Genomic DNA, 17354 nt, shown 5'->3' with positions numbered 1-17354 from the left:
TTTTCAAAGCACATGTTGAGTGAGGCTGAGGAAGCAATTGGCAGCACATTCACAGCATCGTGGTCCTCTGTGTATGTGTCTTCTGCAAGGATCTCAGTCCAGTGTGTACTGAAGCTACAAAGTTTCTGCCTGGGGATTTAGCATGCCTGGTCTGCCAGAAGATTTCATTTCCCCTATCAAGAGCTCTTGGGCATCTTGGATCTGCTGTAAGGAAGGGGATGAAATGCTTAGTGGTAAGGCCCTTCAGGGCATCTCTCTGGACATGAGAGTGCAGAGAACAGCAGTGCTCCTGCTTCCTCTGGTCCTTGCCCGTACCAAGGCCAGCGCACACCCCCAGTGCTCACATTGGGGTGCCACAAAATCTGAGATTCACATCGTGGTGTCTGAAACACATTTCCTCTTGTGAAAGTCTGGCAAGTGTATGTGAAAGCATTTCATCAAGTTATCAAATAACATTTTGTTCTTGTCTCCACATGAGCATAACTTGGCAGTCCAGGCTCTTACATACAAGATTATAGATGCAGGAGCTTTCAATGCATTATTTTTCTTGCATTAACTTATTCTGTTTCCCCTTGTGCCCATGTGAATTACTGTCATTCATGTCCTGTGGTAAGAGGCTGAGTTTAGCTAAACTGTGTTAAAAAGAACGTATGCTTTGGGTTGGTTTGAACCTGTCATCTAGCTTTGCCTGCTGTCCCACATCCCAAAATATCCAGTACAGTCAAAACCAGGCCCCTGGTAACCAGAGAGGTACTGACAAATCTGGGTAGTTTTTGGAGGAGAGTGACAGAGTTGATCAGGAGAGGTGGAAGCACAGGTAGATGAGTTCAAATATAAACTGATGCAGAGCCCAGCTCAGGAATGACTAACAAATGTGTGGTTTGTGAGACATGCAGCGCTCTGATGAGCACGAACACCCTCCCACTCTCCTGAGCATGAGAGCAGAATTCTTGGTGTGACACGCAGGGATATAACAAGGGCTAATAGTGTGACAGTCAGACTGACAGTAAGGTAAAATTTCCTGACAGTGAGATGTATTTTACTGTGAAACAGCCTTCCAAGGGAAAGGGCAGGAGCCCAACTGCTTTGTCTTTTTTAAAGCCAAACTGGACAAAGCATTAGGAAAGGTAATTTAGGGAGCAAGTGTAAATTGGCTGGAGGATAGAGTGGTGATCTAAGAGATCCTTTCCATTTCTAGCTCCTAGAATATAATGCTCTCTGTAATAAATTTCTGACTGTTTTTGAGCTTAGGGGGTAACATGGAGATAAAACTGAGCAAAAATACTAACTATAAGAACTAAAAAAAAGAAAATGTAGAGTTTATCTAATAGTCACAGAAAGTGCCAGATTGAGAGTTCCTTAGGTTAATGGCACTATTCAAAAATAGTTTTGCCAATGGGAAGGTGAAAATTGTTACATAGGTCATTATTATGGTAATGACATATTTTTAAAGAGTCCTGGTAGTCCAAAGTATCCAAGAGCACATCTTAGATTTGGGGGTGTGCACATGTGATTCATGTAATGCAAAATTGCTGTAGCTGACACTGAAATGCAGCAACCAGTGCACTGGAACAACCTGTTTTAATGGCTGCAGTTTAAGATGGGGTATGAAGTATAACTTATGCAACTGAAACTGTAGAAGAATTGTCTTGGTTTGGCGGAATTGCATTAACTGATGAATTTTCTAGGCAGGAGTTTCTTTTGCCACTGCCTTTCCTCATGTCTTTGCTTTTAAAGCAGCAGGATCTGGCAATATTGACCATGCTTGCCTGGTTCCTTTTGGGTGGGCAGGGAGAAGTCTGCCAAACTAGCACGACCCTGAGCTGAGACCCTCTGGACTGGCCTCCTTGTGTAGTTTTTATCTCCCCCTTGAAGTTCTGACTTCAGCCTCTGAATTCCTGGAGAATAAGGGCAATCTAGTTTCTTTTAGCAAAGACAAGAAGGGAGCCCTTTTGGAAAAATACAAAAATATGAAATAGTATGGTTTTTGTATGGAACCAGAATAGGCAGATTGGAAAAGCTGAATATATATTATTAACTGGTTTTGATATTGCAATTTTAAACTGAAATGTCTTGGTTGTCATTCACATAGGGAACAACTATTTTTCCTTTTTTTTTTTTTTTTTTTTAACAAGCAGTCACAAATCTGAAAGAAAGTGGCCAAAATATAGATGTTCTGCATTGTTTATCATTCATGAAATTAGACTTTCTGAGACAACAGTCTTGAGGAGTCAGTTGAAAGAGGAAGGAAATGAGCCAGGCAAGAACTTGCATGTTGAACATGTCATCCTTCTGGAGCCACATGCTCACCATGGAACTGACTCACATGGCATTAAAAATTGTTTGTTCTCATTTACATGATCTGCAAGACTGTGTTTAATGTAATATGTGTTAGCTGCACAATTATTCAAATGCTACCCATTTGTTAATAAAAGGGGGAAACATTCCTGTATAAAATGCCATTGACTACTGAGTAGCTCAGGTACTGTACAGTTTGACTACCCCTGTATTTTAGATAGATTTACCAATATTTAAGGGGTTTTTTCAACAGTCACTACAGATTTAGTTCTTTTGTCTGTTAGCTAGTCATGCAAAAATGAGTAAAAATTTTCCTTTTAATGTTTATATTATTCATAGGGGTTCTTTGGAGCTAGAGTTCTCACTTTATCCATTAGAAATGTTAGTGTTTCATCAAAAAACCCCGTGACTTCTGGCCTGAGATAAAATTCTGCTAACTCTCCTGCTTCCAAAATAACAGAGCCAAAAAAACTATTTAGTTATAAACAACTGACGTGACAGTCTTCAGCTTACAGCTACTGTAAACTTTCATGATCTGGGTTTCTCAGGGCTTGCAGGTTCTTAGTGTTATGGCAGCTGAAAAAATGATAACACCAGCAGCTTCTACCATTTGAGCTGCCAAAATTGCAACATTCCTCTGAAGTGACTCTTTTTTTTTTGTTTTTCTGAACCTTCTTATGTAAATTTTTTCTCTCTAAAACCTTTCAACTAGTCCTAGGTCTTAGACTGTAGATTAGTATTTGACTTTCAGTAGGATGTTTGTTTCTTGACTTCTTTGTTTTATGAAAGAATGACTTCTATTCCTTTTCCATTTAGGCACCTTAGAAATCCTACCTTAGTGATGCTGCAGAAAATCTCTCAAACCGTGGGTGGTTCAGCTGCTGTTACCTGATGCAACCCTCAGTCTGGGTACACTGTCTTGCTCTAGGAAAAGGATGGCTTCTGGCAAGAGGCTGTCGATCCCATCCCTCTGTTTGCTTGTTGGCTGCTGTTATGAGGAGACTGGAAAAGGATGGAGGGGGATGCAAGGGATCTCACAGAAAAGCCATGGCATGACTGAATCAGAGAACATTGCTTCCTACTTAAATGCTAAATTCCTGTTAGATACAGAAGACATGTAATTCCAAAATCCAGGTGCAGAACAGAGGACAGATGTTGAGTGGTCAGGAAAGTATAAGTACCATAATAAATTGTGTGATTGACTGAAAAGGGAGTTGGGAATCTCCTTTTTATTTCCTGAAGGGGCACTGACCAAAGAGACCATGAAGAATTCACATCCCCTCAGTTCTCCAGCCTGTAAAGTGGAAATGATAATGCCAGCTTTCCTTTGCCATGTGTTTTGAGACTTCCAAAGGTAACACTGCATAGTCCACCTCACTGATGTGGATATTTAACAAGAGAATGTTTGTGCTGACATCAAGGCACATCCCAGGCATGCAGGCACCATCCACAGTACCTGATGTGGGACGGTGAGATGGGCTACTCTGAAACCATCCCTGAACTTCAGCTGGTTGCCATGGCAGCAGAACCGCTTAGAGCAGCAAGGCAAGGGGAGAGTGATAAATTCTGTTAAGGATAACTTACAGCATCAAGGCTGCACTTGGAAATAGCTCTGGTTTTCTGGGTCTGGGCTTGCAGGGGACATTGCTGAGCTCTGGGATTTCCTCTTCTCCAGCTCACCTACAATGAACAGTATGGGCCAAAATGTGGAGAACCACCATGGAGAGAGAGCTTCAGGGTAGCTTTCCCTTGGCCTTTTGGTGATGGGGTGGGTGGGAGAGGCATCTGCATCTCTGAAGCCCTTCTGCAAGGACTTGGTGTTGAAAGCCAGTGAATACCATCTGCTGGCTTGCTTTCTACTCATCTTTTCATATGTGCTGCTGCCAGGTACTCTGTTAGTCGCTGGGTCAGCGACATTCCTAGCATCAGGACTTTTCCTCCAGCCAGCCCCAGAGGCAGCAGTCCCCCTCAGAGCCTAAAGCAGGAGCAGGGAAGGATACCCTCATCATTCATTTTGTGTGACTGGGATCCTGAGATCACTGAATGGTCTGCTGGCAGCAAGAGAGCTAGTGGGAGGCAGATGCTAAAAATTGCTTCAAGAGAAATTGGAAGGTGTCAGAGAGGTCATTTTGGAAATGGGGAAAGCACCAAGGGGTTAGAGGGTGACATGTTAAGTGACATGAACTTCCTTGCTCTCTGCTGGCAATGTTTTAGAGTTAGGAGGAAAACCTGGTAAGAACTTTCTTGCTGATGAAGGGATCATAGATTTTACAAAGGAAATAATGAAAAGTGCCTTGTGAGCCACACTTACTGGTGAAAATTTGACTGAGTTTCTGAAGATGAGAGGAAGCAGACAGGGGCCTAGGAAATATGTTTAAAAGCTAGGGAAAGCTTAGGGAAACTTGAAAGAAAAACAAGATAAAATGGCAATTGTATATAAGCCCACACAGGCACTTACTCTCTTGCTTTCTCTCTTACACCCACACACTCAAGCATATCTTTCTGTCCAAAATAGTAGGGAAAAGTTATCATAGACTTTATTGTCAAGAGTAATTTCTTTTCACATGTCACTAACAACAAATTCTCAGAGCAAGGAGATAAATATTTCACAAAACTCATCTGCCTGCTTTTTCTCCCTTTCTAAACCCGAAAAAAACCAACAAGGAGGAAGGCCCCTGTGAGCTGTGGAGTTGAAGAGCTACATGTTGACAGCTCTTGGATGGCTGAAGGCCAAACACAAGTATTTGTGTGCCAGTAATACCACAGGAGGCAGCCGAGTGATTGCATGGGGAACCAGGGCGAGCCTGACAGGAATGGCTTTGCATTTGGGGTTGTCAGGGAGCATGGCTGCAGCTCCTCTGAGCTTTCACTCCCAAAATGCTTGGCAAACTGGGGGGCTTCCCACCCGCCATGTCCAGCTTTGCTGAAAAACCACCAGCTAGCTGCTCCTTCTTGGGAATAGGATGTCCCTCAAGATGAAGCCTTTTGGTTGCACAGGCTGCACAGGGGCTTTATGCAGCAGGATGAAGACGGGTGGCTGCCAGCTGGGTTTAAACTCATGCCACCCCTCTAGGCTGCTCAGAAGGGCTGAGCTCTGGATGTCTCTGGGGAGACAGGGTCATTGTGTGCTCAGGTAAGGTCGGCATCATCTGTCCGAGTTACAGGAACCAAAGCTTGAACCCACCCTAAGCGTGCTCGGACTCTCCCTTTCCAGGGATGATCTTTTAATAGGGATTCACACAGAGGAGACACTTGGAGATTCACTCAGAGAACTGAAAGCAATTTGGATCTTTGTCCTGTATTTAACTGACACTGTAAACTTCCCTTCTGGCATAGGCCCTCTTGGCTTTGACTAGTGTTTCTCTGACTCCATGAGACTTTCCATCCCAGCACACAATGAAAGTCTCCACCAGCTCATTTAGAAATTAAGTTTGCTCATTAGAGTCATGTCCCATGAAAAGAGGAAAAAAAATCCCTGGGCTGACATGGATTTCTCTATTCTATATATTCATTCATGGTTGAAGGTTGGGAAATTATAGTATGGAAGAGAATATTATAATGGCTCTTGGCAAGAAATAGAATTTGTAAAAGCAGATTTAATTTTTAAAATAATTTTAAAGGTTTTTTAAAAATTTTATTTTTTTATTTGATTTTTTTTTTTTTGTGAAAGGTAAATAATAGTAACCAAAAATCCTTGAATCTACCTCCAGTGTTCTCTTCTTGCTACATGAAACTGCCAGATCTGAATTGGAAATACACCAAAAAAAAAAAATGTAGGGCTTTTTTATGATGCTTGGAAGAAAATGGATTTGCAGAACTTCTCTCTTTAAATGTGTCAACATAAATGACATCCTAGCAGGTCTTGCAGATTGCATGGCATAGGCAAATAACTGCTATTTATTGCATGGGCTGTGCAATTTTTTACCTAGCTATTTCTGCCACATGCAGAATAGATGAAACAAATTTTCCTTGCACATTTATATATACATTTATACATTTATATAGTGCCTGTCAAGAGTTGCATGCCGTAGTTTCCACTAATGCTTGTTTGTGCCATGATTCCTTATCCAGGATTTAACCCCTCCCAGAGTAAAACTACATCCCATCTGTGATACCTATTACAAAACAAGACAGATTCTATGCAGTGTTCTGTCAAACAGGTTACAAACAGCATTTTCCTTCCCTTTGTCCTCCCTAGTCTCGTCTGGAAAGGCAACCTAAGGCAAGTCTATCACGGAGTTACAGGAGAGACACCTTGCAATTGACTCTTTCAGGTCTTGCAGTCTTTCACCACCAGCTTGTTTCAAAGGGATAGCAACATAAAAGAGAAAAGCATTTAAAAAGAGAACACAAATAAGTCAAGGGAGGCTCAACAAGGAAAATCCAGTTCCTTCTGCATGGATATTAGTAACAGCTATGTATATAAGCCCATCAGAGTTAAATTGTTTGAGGCTTTTGATACTAAGGGAAAAATAATGAAACCATTTCTCTATTACTTCCTTCTTGCAATGTGTATTTCCAAGCTGTTTGCCCCAGTGGCTTTGAATGTTCTCTACCAGTATGTTAGTTATCAAATACATTATGCTCCAACAGGTCCTCTGGATGGGGATATCACTTCTGTTCCTCACAGCTGTCATCGGAGGGACAATGCATGTGTCTGAAGGTACTCCTGGAATTTGCTGAATCAGACTCCAAGTTTCCTGCTACAGCAACATTTTACAATTCCTCTCTCCCTTGCTGACCTAAATATCTCCCTTTTCTGAAACATACAAATTACATCTGTGATGCAAACATTGCGCCTGCGTATGTCTGTACGGGATTTGCTCAGGCAGAGCTTTCACTGCTTGCTTATTTTTCAGAGTAAGAAAAATGAAGGTCTCTGTACTTAGACTATGATGACAGTTTTGCAGCAGTAGAACACTGAACAAGAAAAATGAAGACTGCAGAAGTGGAAGGAGGAAATGAAAGTTGCTCTACCGACAGGGCGACATGAATTCAGCAATGGGTGGATTAGTCTGAGTGTTATCAGTGATGATGAAACACAGCAGACTGTGGTAATGAAATATTTATGAATGGGGAAATGATACTGCATTCTGCAGTGCAGCACAGGGAAAAGTGAAATTTCAAGAATACTGTAATAGCAAAGCCCTCCATTAATTATCGAAAGCAAGCTGTAATGCCAGTTACTATGACAACAGGGTCCCCTATGTATTTTGCACTATCGGGCAAGCGGAGTGGGGAGGGGGGGGGGGGGGAAGAGATGGGAGAAAGAGAGGGCTACTTCTATTTACTGGAGTGCATTGTATTTCTTTTTCTGTTGTTGTTAATTAGGACTAGCCCAGCCTGCGACTGTGCAATTAATTTCAATGATAAAATTATAAAGTGACTATTGGCTAAAATACAGGGAAAGTATTTAATAAGTGGTACTGATCTTTTTACTCTTTCCATATTAAGGGACATACTATCAGAATTATTAATATTCTTATATAATATTAATGCATGATAATCTAATAATAAAAATATAAATGATACTAGAAGTATGATTATTAATCATAATTTTGACTGTGTTAGGCTTCCACTCACAGAGCATTTTAGAAGCAGTGATTAATTAAAATGTCAATATTGGCATACTAAATCCACCACTGCATTTCCAGATGGGGCAAGGGAATGTACGACCTCTGCCCACTTATTTTTAATTACTACTTATTTGATTTCTTAAACCCATGACTGTCTTTGAGATTTCCACTTATCCTCAGCACAGACAAGGGTTTTTCCTCCCCTGCCTCTGCCAGGTAGGAGGAAAGCAAGGTACAGACTGTGATGAGGAAGCAGGACATTGGCTGAAACACGCCTGAAGACCCTGTCGCATCAAAGCAGCACATTTGTGAGCAATGTATCTATAAACAGTTACTAAATGGGACAGACAGAGGAGTGCCCTCCATCCAGCACCTCTGCTCTGACGACTGTGGGTGCTGGGAATGGTTGGGGATAATGGGCCACGGATGGTGGCCAGGCTGGCTGGCTCTCACTAGGCAGCACTTGCTGCTGTGGCTGTAGGCATTGCTCCGGGTCAGTCAGACATTGCTTACACTTCCATCTTCTCGTTTTGGGCTTTGCAGTGCATTTCACCAATGTTATCCAAGGGCTCTACAGATGATCTTAGTGTAGCTCCCTTCCAGTGGGCAAAGAGTGCTTCAGATCCTTTAAATGCCTGGTCCAAAGTGATTCAGGTTACCAGTAGCAGAGGGAAGAACACAAGCCAAATCTCTTATTTTCAGTTTCAGGACCTTCCACAGCATGGAAGAAACTCCTGATATTCAGCTTTTCTAGGAAGGAAAGTGTTGCAAAGGCGGGAAGGGAGAATGATTGGAAACTTGCAGTGTGAGTGCTCTCTTGCAAGTAGCAAGGTGCAGTATTACCTGGTGTACATTTCCTGGTGCACATTTCCTAATTTTACATGATGAAACAAGCTGAAGGCAGGCGTCTTAGCCCTATGCACCTGATAGGTGCAAACGTGACTGGATGAACATCAAGTCAAATGTTGTTGCAGCAAGAGGATTTCTGTATCACCACTTAATATAAGTGCCATGGAGTTTGTAATTTCTTATGTGTGGGTGTATGCACATGCACATATGTGTGTATACACTCATACATCCATAAACATAGGTTTTATACAAGCCAAATGCAATGGACTGTACACTTTGTGAAATATTAGCTCAGAGAGGAAGGATTTTGCCTGATTTTGTTCATGTTTGTTTTATGAATATGGAGGAGGAATCCATTTATTATTTGTTTATTACTGCAAACATTTCCGTCATCTCCTCCTTGCAGTTCAGACCCTCAGCTCCTCTTTGCTTGGGTGCTTTATTGCCATCCTGATTTCTGCTTGCAGAAATCACCTGCCTTGACATGGCTCAAGACATGAGCTGGGAATACTCCATGCCCTTTAGTAGCCTGTATTCCCTTTTTTTTTAAAAAAAAAAAAAACAAACCCACAAACCAAAACACAGCACTGTGAGAATGATGTGCACACTGTGAGCCATAAACAATGGAGTAACGTAATCCAGGCAATGAACGGCTGCAGGAAGCCATCAGGGACAGCAAGGGCTCCGTTTTCACTGTGATGAGAACTGCCCCAGAGGGCCAATATGGATGTGAGCTTTCCTCTCCTTGGCTCCAAGGCTAGAGGAATCCAATAAATAGCTCAGACTACAACTCACTTACTTACAAACAATGTAGTATAGGACAAGCCTGTTAGGTGTGGAAAAGGAAAGCGGGTCGTATTGGTTTAACAGTTTCAGAAATTTGACAGATAAGAAAAGGTTCTGGTAACTCTTTGCTTAGTGTGGAAAAGGCAACAAGTAGCTGTGGGCATGGGAAATGTAATACTATTCCTCAAATACAATATCTGCCAGAGACAGGTCTGATGTATTAATCCTGCCCCAAAACACAGGAATGGCTGGGCATTCCCCATAGCTCTCCCCTGTATCATGAGCTCTGTGTTCAGATGCATTGCAAAAGGATGACTGCTGGAAAGGGACATGGATGGGCTCCAGATACCCAGTGCCAGCATTCAGAGCCATGTCTTTTGGGACAGAGGATGAGGAGGGCTTTGCATGCTGCAGGAAAATCATTAGTCTCAGGACTAATTTTAGTGTAGAGGAAATAACACCACAAATAATTCCTCCTGCAACCTAGAGGGTACTACCTCCACCTTTGTGAATTTGATGATGCGTGTGGGCCCACAGTGGAAAAAGGCTGAGCTGTGATGTTCTCTTTTCCTTTTCTAAATGGTTATTGGTTGTCAGTCTTGAGAGTGTGCACATGCATATATGTGTGCTTGCATGTGTGTGTAGACTTTAGTTCATTAATTGTCACACGTAACTCAGATCATCAGGTCACCAGAGTGTTTTTGCAGGAATAATCTGATAGCCACATAAACTCTGTCTTCTCTGGGATGGAAGGTATCATTAGCAGATTTGTACACCTCTGTGTGGAAAAGACAAAATCTGTCCCTAAGATGCATCAGCCATCTGAGGTAAACCTTGTCTCACCCTCTGGGTTTGGTTTATCCAGCTGCTGCCAGCTACAGTATAAATTACCCCATCTACACAAGGATTAACCCATGAGCCAATCTGTGTCAAAAGCCATCCTTGTTGTCTCAAGGAGGACAGAGTTGAAAGCTACCACGCTACAAAGATTTGCACTAAACCTTGGGGTCAGGCTAAAATAAATGTCAAGTGTCTATAACACAAACATTTAAAAAGAGCACAGACCAGTGTTTATGAACATTTTATCCTGTTGAAGTGAGAGCTCTGTCACCAAGTTTATGAAAGCAACCTCTGAACAGAACTAGGAAAAGCAGGATATGAGCCTCAGCAAGTGAAGGAACTGTGCTTGTGCCAGCCCAGTGTGTAGGAGGAGGGAGGGAAGGGGGATTAGTTTCTGGTTGCTTCTGCTTCTGACAGCCCCAAGGTGCTAGGGAGAAAAAAAAAATAATCCTTGCATTAGACATGTTTGCATCACTCCATAAATAATGAATATCAGCAGTCAGACAGAGCAGGGGTTTCTCTCAGAGGCGTGAAAGCCACTAGGGAGCAATTCCAGGGTGGGATGCTCTAAGTTGCCTCGGTGGCCTCTCTCTCCCAAGCCCAGGTCCCCGTTGCAATTCAGCGCACGCAGGGCCCAGCCCTGCCCGAGCCTGCAGCAGGAGCCTGGTTTGTGCTAAGCCAGCCAGAGGAGAAGCCCCCTTCATCACCTGACGGGTTTTATGTTCCAGCTTTGGCTGTTTATTCTTTCTAGTGCTATTCTGTTTGGTCACTGCAGGGACTGCTAAGAGACACAGGGGAACAGAGAGCGCTTAGTCAAGGGCAGAAATATTTGGATGCAGTCAACAATAAAAGGAATCCCTGAAAATTATAGACATTTTCCAGAGCAGCTATTTTCTCTGTCTGCAATGTTTCATTTGCTCCATTCTGAATTACCCTGAAGTGCAATTAAAATACTTTAATGTTTGAAATCTGGAAATCCTCAGTCCCACAGTCTTAATATCCTTCCTGGCTGTGAAAGAGGAGGGGAGGAGGGAAGGATTTATTCTCACCAGGCTGCAGGGGGATTTACACTAACAGTTTGCATCCACTTCATTGCAAATCCTTTCTGATAAATACTTCCCACTCAGTGCCTGTGAGTGAGAAGAGGGCAGAGGTGCTGGTGGTACTGGCACTTCCCCTGCTTCCAAATGAGCAGGGCAACTGTGGCACCTTCCTTCCACAGCCCCAAGTCAACCAGGCACTCTGTGCCCTGCTTTCAGCAAACCTGGAATAATTTTATATCAACTCCTGTGGGAGGAGATATAAAGCAAAGGCTGCAGTTCTGCCTCTGAAAGTTCTTTTTTTCCCTTCTTCCAGAGGCAGGTAAGACCTGACATCTGAATGCAAAGTGAAAATGGAGCCAAGGCATGGGTTTTGGTGTAGTTCTACAAGTGACAACCAGGGGCAATATATCAAAGAGTACTGTACCCCTCTGTCAAAAAATACTGTAAAGCTACAATGCCTAAGGTGTCTTTGATCATTAAGGAAAGAAGGAAAACTAGTTTGTTTTTCCCTTGGCTCATCCTTGGCCCTCTTGCACTTTTGCTGCTCCCTACAGCTGCCAGTGGAATGTGTTTTTGTGGATGAACATTACAGAGAGGGAAGCACTTGCTAAGCCAAAAGGACTCTGCATTGCTAAGTAAACATTTATATGAGTAATATCAGACTTTTCTTAAAGAGCATGAGCTTAATTTAAGACTCAGCATCCAGGCTGAGCCAATTCACATGTGCTGTGAAAAGTCTGCTTGGATGAGTGATGGGAGCTGCTGGTACCTGGAGCGTAGCTTGCTAAGTGAGAGAGGCTACAAGTCATCATCTGAGTACTTCGGAGCAATGTCCTTTATGATCCTCTGATTCATGTGCAAGGAGCATCACATAACTCAGGGACACTTACAAAGCCCTGTGGTGCTATCCTTCAAAGTTTCACTGCAGCAACTTCAGGACTGACTCCAGGCAACTCTAGGCAACTCTCTAACTCAGGGCCTGGCTGAACAAGGGCTTGGCTCAGCTCTTTGCAGCTCTATTTAACACACTTACTGCTACAAGACAAAGAGGAGCTGCAGAGCAGTTTTCCTGCCTAGGAAAATTCATGTTGACCGAAGTGTAATCAACACTGAGCATCAAAGAAGAGAGGGAAGAAGAAGAACCCTATGTTTGATGGCTTTGCCTCTAAAGCAACTCACAGTTTTCTACTGTTGCTGCCAGTCTTTCCTGGTGTAAGGGTCTGCCAAAGCCTTGCCTACCTGCTGCTCTTAACTATCAGATGCAGGGGAGGTAAAATGAGTGAGGGTGACCTATTCAGTGTCCAGTAATTAGAGGAAGATCAGATAAGACACCTGTAACTACTGGCAAGTCAGCTGAAAAAGCCTAGACCTTTGGGCTCTTTCACTGCAGACATGGGTGTACCAGTGACTGTGGTTGAGAGCTGTAGCACCCCATACCAGCAGCTGCATGTACCCAGCTAGACCTTAAACCAGCAGCTCCAGTCCAGCAGCACACTGTGAGCACTCTTAATGTGCCTTCAATCTTATGAGATGTGTCTAATGGTGATTTAAGAAACCTGAAAGCTTTGACACAAAAGTGGGCAAGAAATTATCCTGTGATTCAACAACAGCAGAGTTGTAAGTGAGCTGCAGCACCTGGAGGGTTAAAAAATGGTAGGGATTTTATTGAACTATCAAATACCATTAGCTCTGCACGTGTTTATTTGTGGGCATCTTATCAGTTAGAAAGTTTTGGAATTTCAATCCTTTCTTCCTTTTCTATGTCCTGTAGAAGTCATTCATGCTTAATGGCATATCTTTTAGGGAAAGATTAGCCAGACCAACTGCATTGGGAAGGCAGCAGAATTTGGTGATGCTAGTACATCATCCCTTCAATCCACTGCTAAAACAGTCTTTACCCAGAGTATGTGCTGAGATGTTAAGCATTTTCTTCAAAGAGCTATTTATTAAGCACAGAGAGCCTCGAGACAGAAGCAAGTGCCTAGATTTTCTGTGAGGAAAAATAAAAATCTTTTTTGGTTAAAATTAGCTTTCAGGTTGAAGAATTGAAACCACCTGATACTGGAGCCTTGCTGCTCTTCAATAGACAAACGAGATGTTTCATGAGGAATTTCCTTTCTGTGACTGTGAAATGAGTGCATCTTCTAGCAGCACCTTCTACAGCATCAGGTGTCTCTCTCCAGAGGAGGAACAAAGCAGGGAGCCAGGTGAGGTTGCTGGGCAGACAATGGATTCCCTCTGCTCTGTGGGATGCTTCACAATGGAGTGGATATTGCCATTTATTGCAAGTGCCCTGTCATTAGCTGTTCATTATAATGCATTAAAAGAGAGGTATCTCCATAGGGCTCTCATGCCCTCCCTCAGAAGTGTGCCCTGGCTTCCCTGAAGCATTGTTTGAGCAGAGTGTGACAGCACTTGTCAATGGAGCACTTGTGGTGACATGTTTGAGAATCCTAATGAACTTTTTAATTCTCCTCCATCAGTTTCCTGCACATTTTTTCAAATTCAGTTGTGGATTTTCCCCCTATGTTCATCCCAGAGGATGAAGGCTGTATTTGCCATGGTCTTTGTTCTGTTTTTGCCTTCAGTGTGAGCTTGTCTCTGACAGTGCACCAGTGCTTTATCAGAGTGTGTCCTAGCTCATTTTCTTCTCCATTTTCCTTTCCAGAGGACATGTCCTGGCTTCAGACACTGAGAACAAATGACAAGGATGATCAGAGATATGAACCAGCTCTCTCAATATCAGCAAATAAATAGATTGGTGGTCCTCAACCTGTGGGGCTGGGAGGAGATGGAGGTTTGTTGGAGCCTGAGTGGAGGGAGAAGTTGCAACCATTTCAGACAGTTCCCCACTTTTTCCTTTATACTACAGACAGTACACCCTGAGCTAGCCTGTGGTGGGCTTCTAGCCCACACAAAATCAGGCTGTGGGAAATCCTCACCACAGGAAGGTAGAGGTGCTGAAAGTTTCTGTGGGATCAAGGGATCAAGAAGCACATTCAGAGAAGATAAATCCATCAATAGTTATTGCATACAAAGGCTTTGCCTTGGGTGCCAGCAGTCCCTGAGCTGCAAGTGGACTGCAAACTACTTCTCTGGACTGACTCCAGTTTGGAGCCACAGAGCTGGATGCAGAACTCCAGGTGGGGGTCTCACCAGTGCAGAGGGGCAGAATCCCCTCCCTCAGCCTGTTGCCCACACTGAATCCAGCCCGGTACACATTTGGCTCTCTGGACTGTGACTGCCCATAGCTGGGTCATGTCCAGCCTCTCCTCCCCCAGCACCCCCAAATCCTCAGAAGGCTCACCCAATCTGTTCATTCTCCAGCCTGTGTTGATACCAGGGGTTGCCCCGACCCAGGCTTGTTAAACCACATGGAGTTCCCATGGTCCCGCTTTTCAAGCTTGTCCAGCTCCCTTCTAGCTTTCTCTGGGTGGCATCCCATCCTTCAGGACTGTCAACCATCCCACTCAGCTTGGTGTCATCTGCAAACTTGCTGAGGGGCACTCAATCCCTTCATCTATGTCACTAGTGAAAGTATAACACCAGTCCCACTACAGACCCCTGAGTGACAAACTTGTCATTGATGTCCATCAGGACTCAGAGCTGTTGATCACTCCCCTGTGGAAGAAACCATCTACTTCCTTATCCTCCTAACAGTCCATCCATTGAATCCATTTCTCCCCAGTTCAGAGAGGAGGGTGTTGTGGGGGACTGTGTCACAGGCTTTACAGAAGTCAAGATAAACGGCATCTGTGTCTCTTCCCTTGTCCACTGATGGAGTTACCTCATCAGAGGAGTCCAAGAGGCTGGTCAGGCAGAACTTGTCCTTGGTGAGGCCATGCTTGCTATCCTGAATCACCTCCCTGTCCTTCATGTGTCTTAGCAGAGCTTCTAGCAGGATCTGTTCTATGACTATACTGCTATTAAGCTTTAGTTATAGTAATGTTTATAGAATTTCTTGTTTAAGTCTTGGTTTTCTGTAATGCTCAATGACTCTACTGAGGTTGCTGAGGTTGACTGACATCCATCAATAAAGTTACAGCACAGTTTAATACCTCAAAACCTCATAGGACTTGCTACCTTCCTGGGCTGGATGGGAATGAGTGACTATCCAGGTGCCAGTGATACCAGGATGTGATTCCAAGTCCCACCCAAGCCCTAGAGTGCCTCAGTCCTTAAGGGATTTCAGTGATCCCTGAAAGACTTGAAATGCAATGGGGGCAAGAGGGAAATGCACAGCTAATGAGGGAACCTCTCTTGGCACCAGCTTCATTGTCATGAACACTAGCTCTGAAAGAGCTGATTTATTTTCTCTGCTGTATATGATGCATGAAGCAGGGGGCTGAAATCTATTTTAATGCCAGTGAGTGGTGTCAGGTGAATATGAGCTGACACAGGAAACCAGAAAATTAGAGCAGTTTCCCTTGACCCAATATTAGCAAAGGGTTTTCTGCAAGCTGTGATAGATGTAGATCCTCAACCATTGATTTCTTTTGGTACCTGTCCACGAATATTATGATAAAGTGTTGGTTTTGTGAGGTGTTTTTTTTTTTTTTTTTTTTTTTGAAGAGAGTTGAGTTGCTGCAGCAATGTGAAATAATGGTGATGTAGTTTTCTATGAGATACTTCAGTACCATGACACACAGAGCATTAGAATTCATCATGCTTGTTATTGTCCTTTAACAAATGACTTTATGCCAACCAGTCAAAGCTTGGGACTACAAATGCACAGAGGTAGCCACACACCATCTTCTGTGCTAAGGATCTTATTTGACCATAAAAGAGGTACTGCCAGGGACCTCGTAAATGAAGCCATTCATGGAGCAGATAAGGGATGTGGACTAAACACTGAATTCAGGAGAGGATTGCAAGTACAAATGTGGCAGGAGATTAAGAGAAAATACTTGTCAGTGAAAGGTAATAAATGTGTGCCCAGAGCACATGGAGCGAGGGAAAGCAGAGATGGATTTTTGTTTGAGGAGACTCCCTGGTATCTTCATGACACCCCTTCTAAAGCTTGACTGAGCTTTAAACTCATGGATTCTGTGCAAATAGGTTCACCTGCACCTGAAGTCCTCTGTTTTCCTCTGACAGAAGCACCTTTTCAAAAGTCTCAATTGTCTGACTTCCAAATATTTTTTTCCATTATTTCAGCCCTGATCATCAGTTCTGTTCCCTGGGGTAAATGGCCCTGGATGTACCCTTTTTCTTCTCCCATCCATCTGATTTATCTGCCCAGGAATTCTTACAAGTTTCATCTTCATTTTCCTCTCTCACACCTGGATGACTTAATCACTGAAACATCCAGCCATGAATACATGGTGTCCATAGAATTGTCAGGGACTCCTTACACAGCCAATAAAATCCCCAGTGTCAGGGGAAAAACCCCTCAAGGCACCCCAAGAATTGAAAATTTTGTGTTTGTGGCAGCTAAGACCAAAGCAGTTAATCTGAGAGACAAGTCTTATCAGCTGAGCCTTGGGGTTGACATTGGTAAAGGAATCTCTGGACTGCACCTTACTGCATAAATGAGGAGGTTAAGGTGTTCATGCTTTCTGCACTGAAGTATGCAGGGGAAAAGACTTTGGTTCATAGCATGAAGCTGTGTCAGGGGAGGATTAGGTTGAGTATTAGAACTTCCTTCCCCCAGAGGGCACTGGAACAGGCTCCCCAGGGAAGTGGTCACAGCACCAAGCCTGACAGAGTTCAAAAAGCATTTGGACAATGCTCTCAGGGACATGGTGTGAGTCTTGGGGATAGTGCTGTGCAGGGCCAGGTGTTAGACTTGATGATCTTTGTGGATCACTTCCAACTCAGGGTATTCTCAGGATGATATTCCAGCAATATAATTAGAATCTGGTAATTCCTGTAAAACTAACTATGATGCAGCCATATGTGCCTACTTTCATCATGGCAAAGTTTATTTTTTATATCCATGAAGGAGTTAAAGCAACTTAAA

The sequence above is a fragment of the Lonchura striata genome, chromosome 1, assembly GCF_046129695.1.
Source record: "Lonchura striata isolate bLonStr1 chromosome 1, bLonStr1.mat, whole genome shotgun sequence".
Lineage (NCBI taxonomy): Eukaryota > Metazoa > Chordata > Aves > Passeriformes > Estrildidae > Lonchura > Lonchura striata.
This window is presented reverse-complemented; position numbering follows the sequence as displayed.